This window comes from Sus scrofa, chromosome 18 (assembly GCF_000003025.6).
Source record: "Sus scrofa isolate TJ Tabasco breed Duroc chromosome 18, Sscrofa11.1, whole genome shotgun sequence".
Taxonomy (NCBI): Eukaryota; Metazoa; Chordata; class Mammalia; order Artiodactyla; family Suidae; genus Sus; species Sus scrofa.
In genome coordinates, this window is record NC_010460.4 from 29408984 (window position 1) to 29424781 (window position 15798).

A 15798-nucleotide genomic window follows, 5' to 3' on the forward strand; every position below is an offset into this window, starting at 1 on the left:
ATGCACACAAAAGGCAGGGGCCCAATCACAGAGGACCTTTCCCCATCTTACTTAGGAATCTGTAGAAAAGGTGGAAATTCTGAAGGCTGTTAAGTGAAATTTGTGTATGAGAAAACTTAGTGGAGTTAAGATTGGTGAAACTGGAGAGAGATAGTACAATTAGGAGACTTTATAACATTAAGGTCAAAGATGATGAGATACTGAGGATAGGCAGTAGACATGTGCAGGAGAGGACAGAGGGTAATAAGAGATGTTTAAGATATAGAATTTAATGACTAGTTGGGCAAGAATGGATTGAAGACCATTTGAGCAATAGTCCCAGTAAGAAATGATGGGGCCTGGTCTTGGGGTTTGGTAGCATAGATGGAACAGTTTGTGGATATATTTTAGGAACAGTTAACAGTTTGTGCTGAAGGGTTGGACTTTGGTAGAGTACCACTGGGTGAATGATAATGTTACCTCACTAAGATGACACAAGACATGAGAAATCGGAGAGGTCAAGAGTTCTGTTTTTTTATCTGTTAAACTTGAAGTGCTCATCACATGAAGATGTCAAGGAGGTGCTGAATATATGAATTTGGAGTTCCGGGGAAGATGGAAATTTAGAAGTGCATAGATGTATTTAAAGCAATAGGATTGGATAATATTACTTTGGAGAGAGTGAGGTCACAAAACAAAAGGGCCTCTAGTACTGAACCCAAGATACTGAGTTTGAACTGGAAAAAGCATTCAGAAAGGAGACTTGGAAGGAGCTTTCTGTGATATAGGTAGAAAACCAGAGTGGTGTGGTGTCACTGAAGCCAGGAGAAAAAGGCTAATCAGTGAGGGAGAAGCGATCACCTGGGTCAAATGCTGTGAAAAAAATGGTGCAAAACTGAGGACAGATTTAACACCACTCATGATTTCATGAGAGAGGAGATCCGGTGGAATTAGCAGAATGGGAAACATGATTGGAATGAATTGAGGGGAGAATGAAGTTTGAAGGATAAGAGAATATGATGTAGAGTTGATAAGGGCTGAAACCAGTGTTGGGCCCACCTCCCTGACTCTGGGTCTCCTATGAATTCCACATGCTACACTAATATTTTCTATCTAAAGGATATAACCCCCCTGTTCAAAGTACAGCAGTCTTGTAAGGTCAATGGCAGATGAGCTTGCCTAAGTATAAACCCTTCTCTTGAAAAGGGACATCTACCTTAGAATTTTACCTAGGATGCATCTTGCTCATTTCTAAAACCAGGAAAGAAACTGAAAGAAATTATAATGATTTATAACTTTTGGAGACTTTTACGTTTAATAATCTCATTCCTCAAAATGACCTAGGAAAACAGGTAGAATAGGTTTATTATCCTTACGTTCCAGATAAGTTATCTGAGTCTTGGGAAGAAAAGGGCTCAAGGTTACCCCCTAACACAACACTGATTAAAAGCATGGGTTCTTGGAGGAACATTGCCTGTGTGTGTGTGTGTTTGATTCTCAGTTCAAGTATTTATTAGCCTATGTAATCTTGGACAAGTTCCACAACTCTCCATGCCCTAGTTTCCTCATCTATAAATTGGGATAATAATAGTATGTACCCCATCAGGTTATTGCGTGGATTGTATCTGTTAATCCATGTAAAGCATGTTGTGTAGTGTCTGGCGCATAGTAAGCTCTCAGTCAGCACTGGCTATTAAAAAGTGACTGAGCCAGGCCTTGGACCTACTTCCCTGGCTCCAACTCTAGTGGTCTTTCTATCATTCAAGTTAGTCCTATTCTTAGAAAAACAAGTTGGAATAAATTCCTTTTCAAATGCTCTTTTCAGGAGCATGTGAGCCAAGGATGTTTTGTTTGGATTTTTATTTAACTTGTAACTAGATTGCAGAGAAATAATAAGAACTTATTTTTGCTACATCATAAGCAATCACAGCATAGAATGTAATTTTGGCAGAGGATATGCTGAGGATCCTAATAGCAACATCAGAGTGGTTCTTTTACATTTTAATGCTTTTCTCCAGAATTTCAAACCTACAGCAAATGTGCTATGTCTTTTTGTTATGAAACATGCTCAAATCTGTTGTGTCACAAGAGAAAACTTCGCTTTCAACTCCAAATATTTAATATGATATTAGAGGCTGCCCCACCCACTTATTGCCTTTCTGTGTCTTTAGGACTGTATTTGAGAAGAATAAAAGGATGATATATTAGATTGTATTTATGAGAATTTTTTTCAGTATTGTTTGTAATGCCAAACAAAACAAAACAAGAAACCTAGAAACAAACTCAATGCCCAGGAAGAGGGGAATGGTTAAGTGAATTTGGAAACATCCATTCTAAAGACTATCATGAAAAAACGGAGTTATAAACCAGAGGAATACCAGCAGTATATGGCCAAGAGAAAATAAATCATGTTGCAAATTATGTACATAGCATGATCCTATTTTTGTTTAAAAGCCTTAAAATCAACATATCTGTATATCTTCCTATAAGTATGAGAGACATGAAAATATGGGGGTGAAAGCAACTATTGGGACAGGGTAGCACTGGAGAGGATTGTTAGCATTTGCAAGAATGTTATCTTTTAAAACATTTCATCTTGACATTATTTTACACACAGGAAGCATACATTACTTATATAATAAGAAATCTAATAAGAGCAAATTAAAAAATGTTCCCTTTAGCAATGGCCAATTTATACATTCAGTCTCCCCAAACCCACTGATCTTGAGGAAACATTGATAAGATGCCTGGAGGCACCCAAGAGTGAGGCTGTCAGTACTGTTTAGAAATCAAACCTCTGACCTTGGTCTCAATAGCACAAAGCTCCAAATGACTTAATACCCTCTATTTACACATAATCATAGCAAATTCAGTCTGCTTGCAGACTGTATAAATATATATTGATACAGGATCACACGCCTCCATAATTAAGCATGATTTAATTATCTAATTGTTTCTCAATTCATAAAAATTCTGATACTTGAATTTCAGTAGACTGTGAAGCTAGAGCTATAAAATTTCAGCATCAGATATAATAAATGTAATTGCCGTTTTTCTACTGATTTACCGGTGTTCTTTAAAATTTGTGTTTGATGTCATTTAAGCCATATCTGCTATTGTCACAACCACCTATAGGTTTCAGATTAGTAAAGTCTTTGAAATATGACTCTGCTCAGCAGAAAGGAATCTGCAGCACTTGGCATAAAGATTATAATCTTTGGCCTTTCTGTGGCAAGATTTACAACTGTGACCTTAGGCTCTATTTCTTTTGGAGTGTAGTCACTTTAAGTTACCAGTGATGATTGCTTTGAGTTACTAGGTCAGTGTGAATTGCCTAATATAATGTCAGATTCGTGCTTCCCAAGGGCTGGGCAATATTAGGGACACGAAACAAAGTGAATTTTAATGTCTGCAGAAGGCAGTGCACTGATATATGAGCCACCTCAGTAACAATGAATTTTCACGGCAGGAGATTTTAACACCAGTTCTTAACCTCTTCCATACTCTCCTTTCCGTAATTCATGAAATATTATGAGTTCACTTATAATTAGGTAATATGGTCTGAAACTACTGAGTTAAAGAGATGAAAATAATGAGTTAAAAGCTAGCTCTGCCTTAGGGTCAACCTTTTCCTAGAATGATAAAATAGAGCTGAATGAGGGATAATGCAAAACTGCCAAATAGTGCCCTCCAATCTGGTAACTCACCAGTACCTAGTAGTTGAACTAAAGCCTCCGTCTTGCTGCAGTTCCAGAATGAAATTTTTTGTTTTGTTTAAAATTTAGAACTATATCTCAATGATAAGCAATAAAGGCAGCTGAATTTGTTTTTAACTAGACAGACGTTGCCTAGTTTTTACCTACAGAAACCAGACCTTGTTTTGATACACTGCACTTAAATATGTGGCTAACACTAGATGGCACTCTAGGGTTGCTTTTCTAGTGTCTTCCACCAGTACTAAAGTCCTTCAACATTAATTCCTTCCTTTAAAAAGAGCAAACATGCTATTTAAACAAAAGTCCCTGTAGTTGCTCTGTAGTTCTGTTTTTATATTTATAGTCATGTAATCAATATGTTGGAAGAGTAATTAATTTTTAACCTCAGTCCATGGGGAGATCAAATGTTAGCGGAGTTAATGGATGGAACAGGCTTCATTATTCTAAAGTAACACTAATGATAAGTCATGGAAGAAAACGGAGGATTGTAAACAATTGTGCCGTCAAACACCATCATAAAGCAATAGTGCAATGTGGTCACGGGATGCTGACCTATCCAGTCACTCTCCTTCAGGACAGCTGCAGTTTTTGCTTCAGTTAACTAGACAAAATTGAAATAATCTAATAAGAGCTTTTAAAATATTTCTTCTGCAATTGGAGTTATTTTTCCAAACAGCAGTTCTGATTTTTTTGTTGTCTTTGTTTTTAAAGCCTTTTGTCGCTCCCCATGTCTGTCTTTCTTTCCTTCCTTCCCTCCCTCTTCCTTCCTTCCTTCTTTCTTTTCTTTTCTTTTCTTTTTTCTTTTCTTTTCTTTTCTTTTCTTTTTTCTTTTCTTTTCTTTTCTTTCTTCTTTCTTTCTGGACTCCCCTGCAGCATGTGGAAGTTCCTGAGCCAGGGATTGAACCTGCCTCACAACAGTGACCAGAGCCACAGCAATGAAAATACTGGATCCTTAATGACGAGGCCACCAGGAGAGGCTGTCACTCCCCATTTCCTACAACCTTGAGGTGATATTAAAGGCTTTTCATGATTTGAGTCCTCTGTGCTCCTGGAGCATGCGCCCTAGCTCCAGGAGAGCCAAGTGAGTCTTTGTTCACAATATTTTTGCCATGCTGTGTGGCTGTGTCCTATGTCCTTCCATGAGAGGTAACAACACACTGCAGCTGCCATATTGCCTCACATCCATGGGCATGGAGGGTCTGGATGGGCTCACTCCCAGGACGGAAGTGGGGTGGCATGGCTAAAGCTGAGGTGCTGGAAGCCACAGAGGACAAACAACCCCCTCACGCACACCTTTTCATCTTGATTATATCCTCCCATCACCCAACACTATCTTTGAATTTTCACTTTGATCACTTCCCAGGATCATGAGAAAATAAGAAAGATCATTATGTTGCAGGCAGGGGAGGCTCACAGTCCTTCATAGAAGAGTTATTATCAGGATGCGTTACCATGTCTTTCCCAAATATTATTATGTTCAAATTAATATCTCTTGTTCCCTAAACACTCTTGTACTTTCCTGACTTCTTTGCTGACATAACTCTCTCCATTTGAAATAACTTTCCTGTATTATCTGTCTGGGCCCAATTCATATACATCTTCTTTTACAAAATCTTTTTCAGCCCCTTCTAGCATAATGAATCTCATTATAGGAATGTGAACTTCCAAATTTCTTAATTTATGTGCTTATCACAGTAACCTATGGCAGTTAGGCTTTGTGTCCTTATTTTTCTTTCCTGATAAAATTGTAAATTATGTCAGGATTTGTGAATCTTTGTATCTCTTGCATTGCTTAGCCAAGTGCTTCATACAATACTAATTAATGGTCCATAAATGTTGAATTTACTGAAATTAGATAGGGTAAAACTTGATCAAAGGACTCAGAGGGGATGGCTATGTCAGGGATAGTTCATTTTTCTTGGAATAATCATTAAAAGAGGAAGATTAAATGGTTTATTCCATAAAAATACTGGTTGGTATTGGTCTTGTAGATCCACTGTGTAAGACATAATTAGTTGTCTATCAATATCTATTCTCCTCCTCTTCCTTAAAAGAACCCTGGTTTTTAGCTGGACATTTTGGAGCCAAAAAATAAAGAACTGCATTTCCCAGTCAACCCTGGCATCTAGGTGTAGCACTAGGACTACATTCTGGTTGAATATAGCAGTAGAAAAGTTTTGCAGGCCTTTTAGGAAGATTCTTAAAGAATGTAGATTCAGTGTTTCCTTCTTCTTCCTGAAACTCAGGAAGCCATCTGGACTGCAAAGGTGACCTTGAGGACAGAAGCCATGCACTGGGATCTTGCAGCCTCTATCCCAGCCCCCAACTACCTGTCTCCCAACCTGTTTGGTATAAAAGAAGGAAACTCTTTTCTCATTTAAGCCGCATGGTTGGGATTTTCTGAACCTAATCCTGATGCACACCATCTAGATTAATTGTGGATCATTACTTGATTTTGTTTTCAGAGACTTTCACTAAGTATGGTAATGATCATGTAAACATCTCAAATGAGAATGAGCAGTAGTTGAGGTGTTTAAAGTGAACAGGTAGGTGCAGGATGCACATTTTTCCACTTCAAAATGAAAGAAGACAAGCTTGGGTATAATTTGTGTCAACTTAGTAATGTAAACTTTGGAACAATTTAAGCGAAATGGAGTTCAGAAGGATGGAGGAGAGACCTTTCTTTTAGGATTACTAGCTGTGATGCATAGTGACTTCTTAGTGTGTGATCTTTATTCACCCATTATACTCAGTTGGGGTCTACAAAAATTAATATAAAATGTGTTAATTTTTTATTCCTTAGGGTTGCTATGGCTCACTTCTCTTTTTTAGAACCAAAGGTTGATTAAATTTGGATAGTGGGAGTGGTGAACAGAAAGAGGGCTAAGAAAAAAGGAAGACGTTAATGATTGTTGAGTATTTTTAACCAGCTAGTAGTGAAACTCACACACTTCTTTTTATTTTTTTTTTTAATTTTTTTATTTAATTTAATTTTTTTTTTTTCGGTCTTTTTGTCTTTTCTGGGGCCGCTCCTGTGGCATATGGAGGTTCCCATGCTAGGAGTCTAATTGGAGCTGTAGCTGCCAGCCTACGCCACAGCCACAGCAACACAGGATTCAAGCCGCGTCTGCAACCTACACCACAGCCCATGGCAATGCCGGATCCTTAACCCACTCAGCAAGGCCAGGGATCGAACCCCTAACCTCATGGTTCCTAGTCGGATTCGTTAACCACTGCGCCACAACGGCAACTCCATACTTCTTTTTAATATAACTCAATAACTTTTATTATATTTATAATTGTACAACCATCATCACAACCTAATTATAGAACATTTCCATCCCTAACCCACATACTTTTCTTAATCTTTCCAAATGATAACTTTTCATTTTATGATGATGTAAATAACTCCTTCTCAATCTCAATTCCCTGACCTCTAAACATCGTAGTGCCCTGAGGTTCTAGCATTGGCCCTTTCTAGCTTCTATGCCTACATGATCTCATCTGGTTCCATAGCTTTATACCACAAAATGTTTATACTTTTGCTTCTCCAGGCTTTAGAATTACATATTCAAATGCTTACTTGACATTTCCACTTTCTTTTGGTCTAAGAGGCATCTGAAATTGACTTGTGCAAAGGAGAACTCTCGATCTGATCTCTGACTCTCTCAGAGATAGTGATGATACTATCCATCCAGTGAGCTAAGCCAAGAATCTAGGAGTCAGCTTTGATCATTCCTTCTCCCCTTTACCCACATAAAATTCATCAGCATGGTGCATTCATTTTATCTTGAAAATGCATCTCAAGTCCATCCACTTAGCTCCACTTCCAATCCCTCTATCCAGCTTCAAGCTCGCCCTGATCTCTTGGCTGGAGTTTTTCAGTAGCCTCCCTGCTTCTTCTCTTACATTGCTACAATCTATCTTCACTCTGCAGCATGATCTATTAAAAATAAATCTTTTTTTTTTTTTTTTTGCTTAACACCCTTCAGTAACTTCCTACTGCTGTTAGAATAGAAATCTAACTGGTTCTTTCTTACATTTCTAACTTGGCCTCACACCATGCTTCCCCTTCAACATATTACTGCCATGCACATCTATTTCCTGGGCCCTCAGACTTTCCTGTCTTAGGAAGCAGGCTCTGCACTTGGTGTTCCCCCTGCCTCAACTGCTTTGCATTAGCTTTGCAGGCTCCTCCTCATTTTCAGGTCTCAGTTCACATTTTGATTTCTTATAGAGGCCTTTCCTGATCACCTTGTGCCAAATAGTCATTTTAATCTTTATTTTATTACCCTATTTGCTCCTTTTGTAACACTTATAAAAATTTGAAATTAACTTTTGTACATTTATCTCTTCTGTGTATATATCTATAATCTATTCATTATCTATTTATCTATTTTCCTATCTATCATCTATTATTTCTTTCTCTCTCTCTCTACCTAACTTTATCTATCATCTTTCTTTCTCCCCACTTTGGAATAAATGCCCTGGGGCAAGGTCTTGTCTAGTATATACCTTGCTGCATCTTCCCTTCTTAGAAGAGTGTGTGTTATGTAGAAGGCTCTCAATAACATTTTGAAATTGAATAAATGGATAATCATAATTGTTTATAGGCAAAAGGTGAGTAGATGGCAGAGCTGGGGTGAGAACTAGCCCTTTCTTGCTTTAAGTCCTTATTTATCCATTGCAAGATCTCCCTACCAGTCAATAAGGGCTCAAGGTTCTTCTCTGAGCAAGACTATTTTATGAAGGCAAGTACTATTCGCCAAATATATGGATGACTTACAGTAATGATTTGGTTAACTTGTGTTCTCTCTAAATGATTTTACCTGAATTCCACAGGTGCTTTAGTAAATCTTACATATTTTATTTGAATTATTTAACTAATTGCCTTAACTCTCACTTTTCTTCGCTATCATTTATTATTCTTTCTTGTATGAAGAACCATTTCCTTTTAAAAATAATGTTGCCCATACCCTTGTGAACTAGTTAATTTTCTTTCCAACATTTTCTTTTTGGCTCTGTAGATATGACCTAACAATCACTGCAATAAAGCTGTTGTTTCAGAGGGTAAAGACCTTTTTCCTTATAAAAAATTGAATGTGAAAAAAAAAAAAACCACCTCATATAGTGTGAGAATGCCTGTTTTTCTTGGTCATATTTCATTTCCTTAGCAAGACTATTTTCTTCTGCTTTCCATTGTCAGCAGACAAAAATGATACAATTAAATCAAGGAAACCTGGCAGGGCCGATTTTGGAAAATACAGTGAATTCAGTTTCTGATTTGAACAAAGAGCAATTTATTATGTTGGAAAAACACTGCCGTGATGAGATTCAAACTCAGTGTCTCATGCTAACTCAGGACACCTTTCAGATCTGGATTTGTATTTATCTTTGAGAAGGGGTAGTGGTTTCACTCCTAAACTTTCAACTCCAAAGAGGACGTGGAGTTGTTTAAGGGTCAGCAAGCAATTAGCACCCAGAACCCCCATGTGGAGGCCAGGGCCAGATTCCAGGCCTTTCCCAGTCCTGAGCTGATTGATTCTAAGTGCAGATTTTTGTCAGCAACTCCAGCCATTCTCTTGGAGCAAATGAAGCACTGGGTTGGCTAGAGGGAATTTTATGAATCAGATGAATCCTAAGGAGACTTTTGAAATAAATAATATATATACTGAAGAATCTAATAACTAAAACAATACCTAATATTTGTATAAAACGTTATCTCATTTAACATTTATTACCAGCATTGTAAGTTATAATTATCTTCATTCTTTTTTTTTCTTTTTCTTTTTTTTTTTTTTTAATTTTAGTGCCACACCCTTGGCATATGGAAGTTCCCAGGCTAGGGTCAAATCGGAGCTGTATCTGCCTGCCTACGTCACAGCCACAGCAACGCCAGATCTGAGCCGTGTCTGCCATCTGTGCCACAGCTCACAGCAACACCAGATCCTTAACCCTCTGAGCGAGGCAAGGGATCGAACCTGCATTCTCATGGATGCTAGTCAGATTTGTTTCCACTGAGCCACCATGGCAACTCCATTTGTATTCTTTATATTCAGGAAAAGTACAACTTAAAAAATTAAGGGACATTGAGAGTCACACAGGTAGTAAAGTCAGCTCAGACTATACTAGGACCCTGTTTTTGATGTCACACTGGTATTACTAAAAAGAATGAGGGAAACCAGAGTCTGTTTTCAGGACTTTTCCCTTCACATATTTCTAGATTATGCCAAACTTTGGACAAGTTTGGTGGTAATTTTATTCTAGCAGCTTCCACATTGAATCTTTTTGTGGAGAAAACAGGTGATGATCATCATCATTATCAGGTAATAAATAATAATAATAATAATAGTAGTAGAGGTAGTAGTAAAATCAAGGCCCCTAGAAATATTAGTGCCACTTATTGAAAGTTTTGCAAGCATTGTTTCATTTATTCCTCACACATTCTTATGAGGAAGGCACTATTTGCATTTTCATTTTAGAAATGTGGAAACTGAGGCTTGGCAAGGTTTAACAACTAGTCTAAAATCACCTGGTAAGTGGTGGAAATGATTCACGTCTAGAGTGTCTGATTCCAAAGTGTGTCCACCTAAAGCTCTATGCTGTAGCACTTCTATGTAGAATAAGAGTAAGGGTTGGGGTGATGCCTGCCAGGTCCCTGGGACCTGAATTATGACTGAATTAAGTTGGTAATACGATGTCAGGGGATTCAGGTTTCCACATGTAGCTCCTTATGTAATGGACAAAATTAGGTTGCATGTGCTCCTGCCAAAAGGACAGTTGGAGTGAAGCAAAGTAACCTGCTACAGTAAACAACCCAGCTCTGTGGTGTATATTTGCCACATGTTAAAACAGTTCCAGTCAGAAGCTGTCAGCTGAAATTCTGAAATAATCCTCACAGAATGCAGCTTATGAGGAATAGGTGTTTTATTTTTATTAAGTTTAAAATCTTTATAACTTCCAAGCAGTCTGGTTTGGAATATTGCAAAAGAGAACTAGAATTTTCAGAAAAATGTAATATTTTATGGATTTTTTTTAGTATATCAATTCTGCTTTTTTAAGTGAAAATAAATGAGTAAATCTGTTCTTCATTTTTTTAAGAGAAAATCATTGAAATCTCCTCAATTTAAATAAAAGTTGAGAAAAATATTTAAAGAATATCAGTTTTAAGGGACACCAAATTATAAGCCAGCTAGGGGGGTGGAGGGAGGGTGGTCCAAACAGCTTGGTCTGACCCTGTTTACAGAGCTCATATCAAAATGGGGATATTTTTAGTGGAATTTCAGAGTGACAGAGGTTGAGAGATAGTCTCAACTAAAAAGATTATGCTGAGTAGTAGTTTGGTCAGTGAAATGGAGGCTTTTGAAGGATGTTCAGGAGTGTCCACCTTAGTTTAGAACTAATGCAGGGTGGAAATTTCTGGAAGAATAATAAGAATGGGTTAGCATCAGTTACCTGTAGGGAGTGAGGATGGAAAGTGTGGAAGAGTGGTCAGACATTTCTTGTCCACTTTATATCTTTTTGTCCAACTAATATTTTTTTCCATGAGGCTATGATTGTAATAAAAATAACAAAACAAGACCTAGCAGTACAAAGAATTGATGTAGGGAACATCTAGGAACGGGCATGGGTTTTCAAGAAGGCAAATGACATAGACAGATATATGATTCTGGCAGCTGGTTTTAGATTCTAAGAAAGAATCAATATGGAGAGGGCAGAATCAGGAGGTCAGTTGTTAGAATAACCTTGGAATAATAAGTTGAGTAATGACATATAAGCCAACTATAATTTGGAGACAATATTCTAAAACCCACATGGAGGATCCACATTTCCTTCACATCAGAGAACTTAAAATAAAATGACTCAAAGTAATCATAATTTAAAATTTGATACGTCTGCACTAGAGGGAGTTACATTTTTATTAGCAACTTAAATCTCTGTCAGTATAACAACCCTTAAGTAAACATTTCTTCAGACTAAAAGTAGATCAATGTATGAAAGAAAAAATATAAAGGATATATTACAAATGAATAGAAAAAAATGAATAAGTACAGCACATGACAAATTAACATTTTTTTCCCCCTGTGAGTCAAGCAGGCTCAATGGTGGCAGCCTTGTTTTTTTACTTTCTGTCATTATAAGCATTCGTTTACTAAACTAACAGCATTTCATTAAGCAAGACTAATTCCTGAGAGCATTACCTTAGCCCATTAGCTTCCAGACAGTCATTAATTCCTATGACATGTCTTGGGATGAGATCATTATTATTTTCATTATTGTTTTTATCAATTTAAGTTCATTTTCAGAAAAAAAATCTGTGCAGTTTTAACAGTGGGTATTTTCTATATGAAAAATTTTTTTAGTATCTTCGTGATGAGAATTTCTTGCTTTACCCATGTGTTTTCATAGACATTTTAGATATTGCTGAAGCTAGTTTAAATTCTCAAAGTCTCACAAAAAAAATCAGGAACAGTTTTGCAAAAGTATCCTGATAGGATATTTGGGTTTCTCTGTAATTTTCCTTTATTGGTAGTTCTGAGATAATCTCTGAAGATCATATGTCTCACTTCAGAAGTTTGGGGCAGGATTTCACAAAGGCTCTAAATTTGGCATTTCTTGTTTACAAGGATTGTTGCCACTGATGAATATGGTGGCTGTTTAGTCACAGTTCTAGAGACGGGAAGGCCCAGCTTGAGTATAATGGAAAGAGCAGATGTCACCGGAACACAGTGGCAAACGTCAAAGTGACGGCTTCGGCTGGCAGACAGTAGTCTGTCCGTTACCACTTTCCAACACTTTTAGAATTAGAGACAGAGAGAAAACTCATAAAACAACTGTGAAAAGTATAAACAGCCAAGAAAGGTAAAGGAAAATGAAACGAAATGTGGTGTGTAAAAATTCCAGGCTACCCAATAAAAGTAGGAACTGATATTACATATCCCATGGACCATAATGGGGAACACAAATAGTTTGGGGAGTCAGTGAAAAACGGTTTTTGACATGTTTGGATGCCAAAGATTTTGAAAGTTGATCTCTTTTGGCCTGGTAAAATTTTATGCATTTTTGTCGTTCCAGCCCAGAGGTCTAAGGATTAGTGGATGTTTCTGCAAGCCTGGAACTCATGTGGTAAAAAGAATGTACACATGTGACAGTAAAAGAATAAATGTATAAAGACAAAGGCCTTCTTCTTAAACAAAGGATATACATTAATTATCATTTTAATCCAGTGCTTCAAACTAATGTTAAATTTTAGTTTACTTAAAATTAAAAATTCCTGTTTATATATCCTAAATATGGCCGTTTTCATCTCAGAGTTGATGCTTCAATGCTAACTAGTTTTCAGAATGCTTAAACCAGGTAGGGTTTAACTTCCCAGGTAGAGTTGATGCTTCAATGCTAACTAGTTTTCAGAATGCTTAAACCAGGCAGGGTTTAATGTTAAATTTTTAGTTTACTTAAAATTAAAAATTCCTGTTTATATATCCTAAATATGGCCGTTTTCATCTCAGAGTTGATGCTTCAATGCTAACTAGTTTTCAGAATGCTTAAACCAGGTAGGGTTTAACTGAGCCCTATTCTAAATTGGTCTATATAGGGAACTAGCCCTTCATTAAAAAAATTAATCATAAAGGATTAGGAGCTATTTGGATATTTGATGCTAATTTTATTTGCAACTGATTCATATCATTTAAAAAAACCCTATACTTTTTATTGATAAGAAGGAAAACACATCCATCAGAATAGCTCAGAAACATGGAATGGAGAAAAGGATGAAGACAAAAGTTCCTTTTGTTTCCAGCATTTGTTAAATGTTTGCTTTGAAGCCAACATAGTACCAGCTGGACGACAGCACAGTTCTATTAATGATGCTGCTTTTCATTACCATAGATATGCTTTTGCAATTTTCCTAGATTTCTGCTCCAGGGTCACATGGTAAGTCAATAGTAGTTATAAACCTCTCAGCGTTATGATCAATACCTTTGGCTGACGTAATCTAGACCTCTAGTGTAATTTACAACAAAGGACAGTTTGGGCAAGTCTCTGTTTTATTACCTTCAATTCACGAACTGAAATATTTCACAGGTTTATGACTGAAGTTATTTCCAGTTTTTGATAGATAGGGAATTGAAATAGTCCTGAAGAAAAATGTCAAGTATGAAAAGGAAAAAACATTTTATGGAATTAAAGGCAATAAGCATTTCTTCCTTTGGGGCACAACGTCTGCATACATATCTCCTGATATTGTCTAAAGCACCACTATATATCTGTATATTCATCTGTGTATGTCTAGTCATCTGAATTGATTATAATATTTAATGAAGTATGCCTTATCTTAAAAACACACACCATATAACAATACTGTTCTTAGTGTACTTTTCCTGAGTCTGAATAATCATTAACCATCCATTTGAGCAAAGCAAGGAAACAATCTTTAGACATTAATACTAAGAATTGGGACTCCTATCCTTGTGCTTTCTTGCAACTTTCCTATAATTTAGGAAGGTTGTTTTTTTTTCTGTCTGTTGAGTATTCTGGGTCTGAAGGCTAAATAAGAAAAAGGAAACTAGTTATTGGAGAAGTAATTAAAGGAACAGTAGGGAGTTTGGAGAAACAAAAAGGGATAGAGGTGGTTTTCAGGTGTCCTGCTCTAAGAGGAGAGGTGCCACCATCCTATTGCTTTGTCATCCTTCTAAACCCCCAGCTGTACTGCCATATCAATGCCCAAGGATGAGGTGGAATCATAGCTTTGCTTTACTGTATAAAGCAGGTATGAAGTGAAGGATGGGGTAAGAGTTTGTATTTAAACATCTGCAAGGTTTCTTTTAGGCTTAATTTCCCTTTCCTCAACTACAGGCTACATTCACATGGGCTTTTACAAGAATGAATATAATAACAATATCACAATTATGAGCAACTATGGTGTGCCAGGTGAATTTACATACTATTTTTTAGTCCTTTAACAACTTTGTGCAGTAAGTTGAATGGATGAAGAAACTTAGGTTGAGAGAGTGTTTTGCCCAGGTAAGTCAGAGCTTGATCTGTTTTCTTTACTAAGAGGCTTTACTTGATATGTTTAAACTGTGATTCCCTCCTTAATTTCAAATTATTTTACAAAGCTATAATAATCAAAACATTATGGTACTGACATAAAACCAGATAGATCAATGGGAGAGAATAGAGATCCTAGAAATAAACCTATGTGTGTATGCATATATGGTTAATTAATTTACAACAAGGTGCCAAGAATATACATGGGGAAAGGGACAGTCTTTTCAATAAACAGCATTGGGAAAATTGGACAGGCACATGCAAAAGAATGAAACTAGACCATTATCTTACACCATTCACACAAATCAACTCAAAATGGATTAAAGACTTGAACATAAGACCTGAAATATAAAACTCCTAGATGAAAATGTAAATAGTAATATCCTTGACATGAGTCTTGGTGATAATTTTCTGAGTCTGATGCCGAAAGCAAAGGCGTCAAAAGCAAAAATAAACAAGTGTGATTATATTAAAAAGCTTCTGCACAGCAAAGGAAACCATCAATAAAACAGAAAGTCAAACTACTGAAGAATGGGAGAAAATATTTTCAAATCATATATCTTATAATGATTTATAACCAAGATATATGAAGAACTCATACAACTCAGTTGCAAAACAACAATCCAATTAAAAATAGGCAGAAAATCTTAATAGTCATTTTTCCAAAGACATATAGATGGTCAACATCACCAATCATCAGGGAAATGCAAATCAAAACCAACTACAATGAGCTGTCAGCTTACACCCCATAAGATGGCTATTATTAAAAAGACAAGAAGGAAAAAAAAGACAAGAGATAATAAATACTGGTGACAATGTGGAGAAAAAGAAACCCTTGTGCCCTGTTAGGAATGTAAATTGATGTAGCCATTGTGGAAAACAGTATGGGGTTGCCTCAAAATATTAAAAAAATAGAACTATCATACAATCCAGCAATTCCACTTTTGGACATTTATCCAAAGACAATGCAAATTCTAACTCTAAAAAGGTATATGCATGCCTATGTTCACTGCAGTATTATTTACAATAGCTAAGAAGACATGTGAACTGTCTT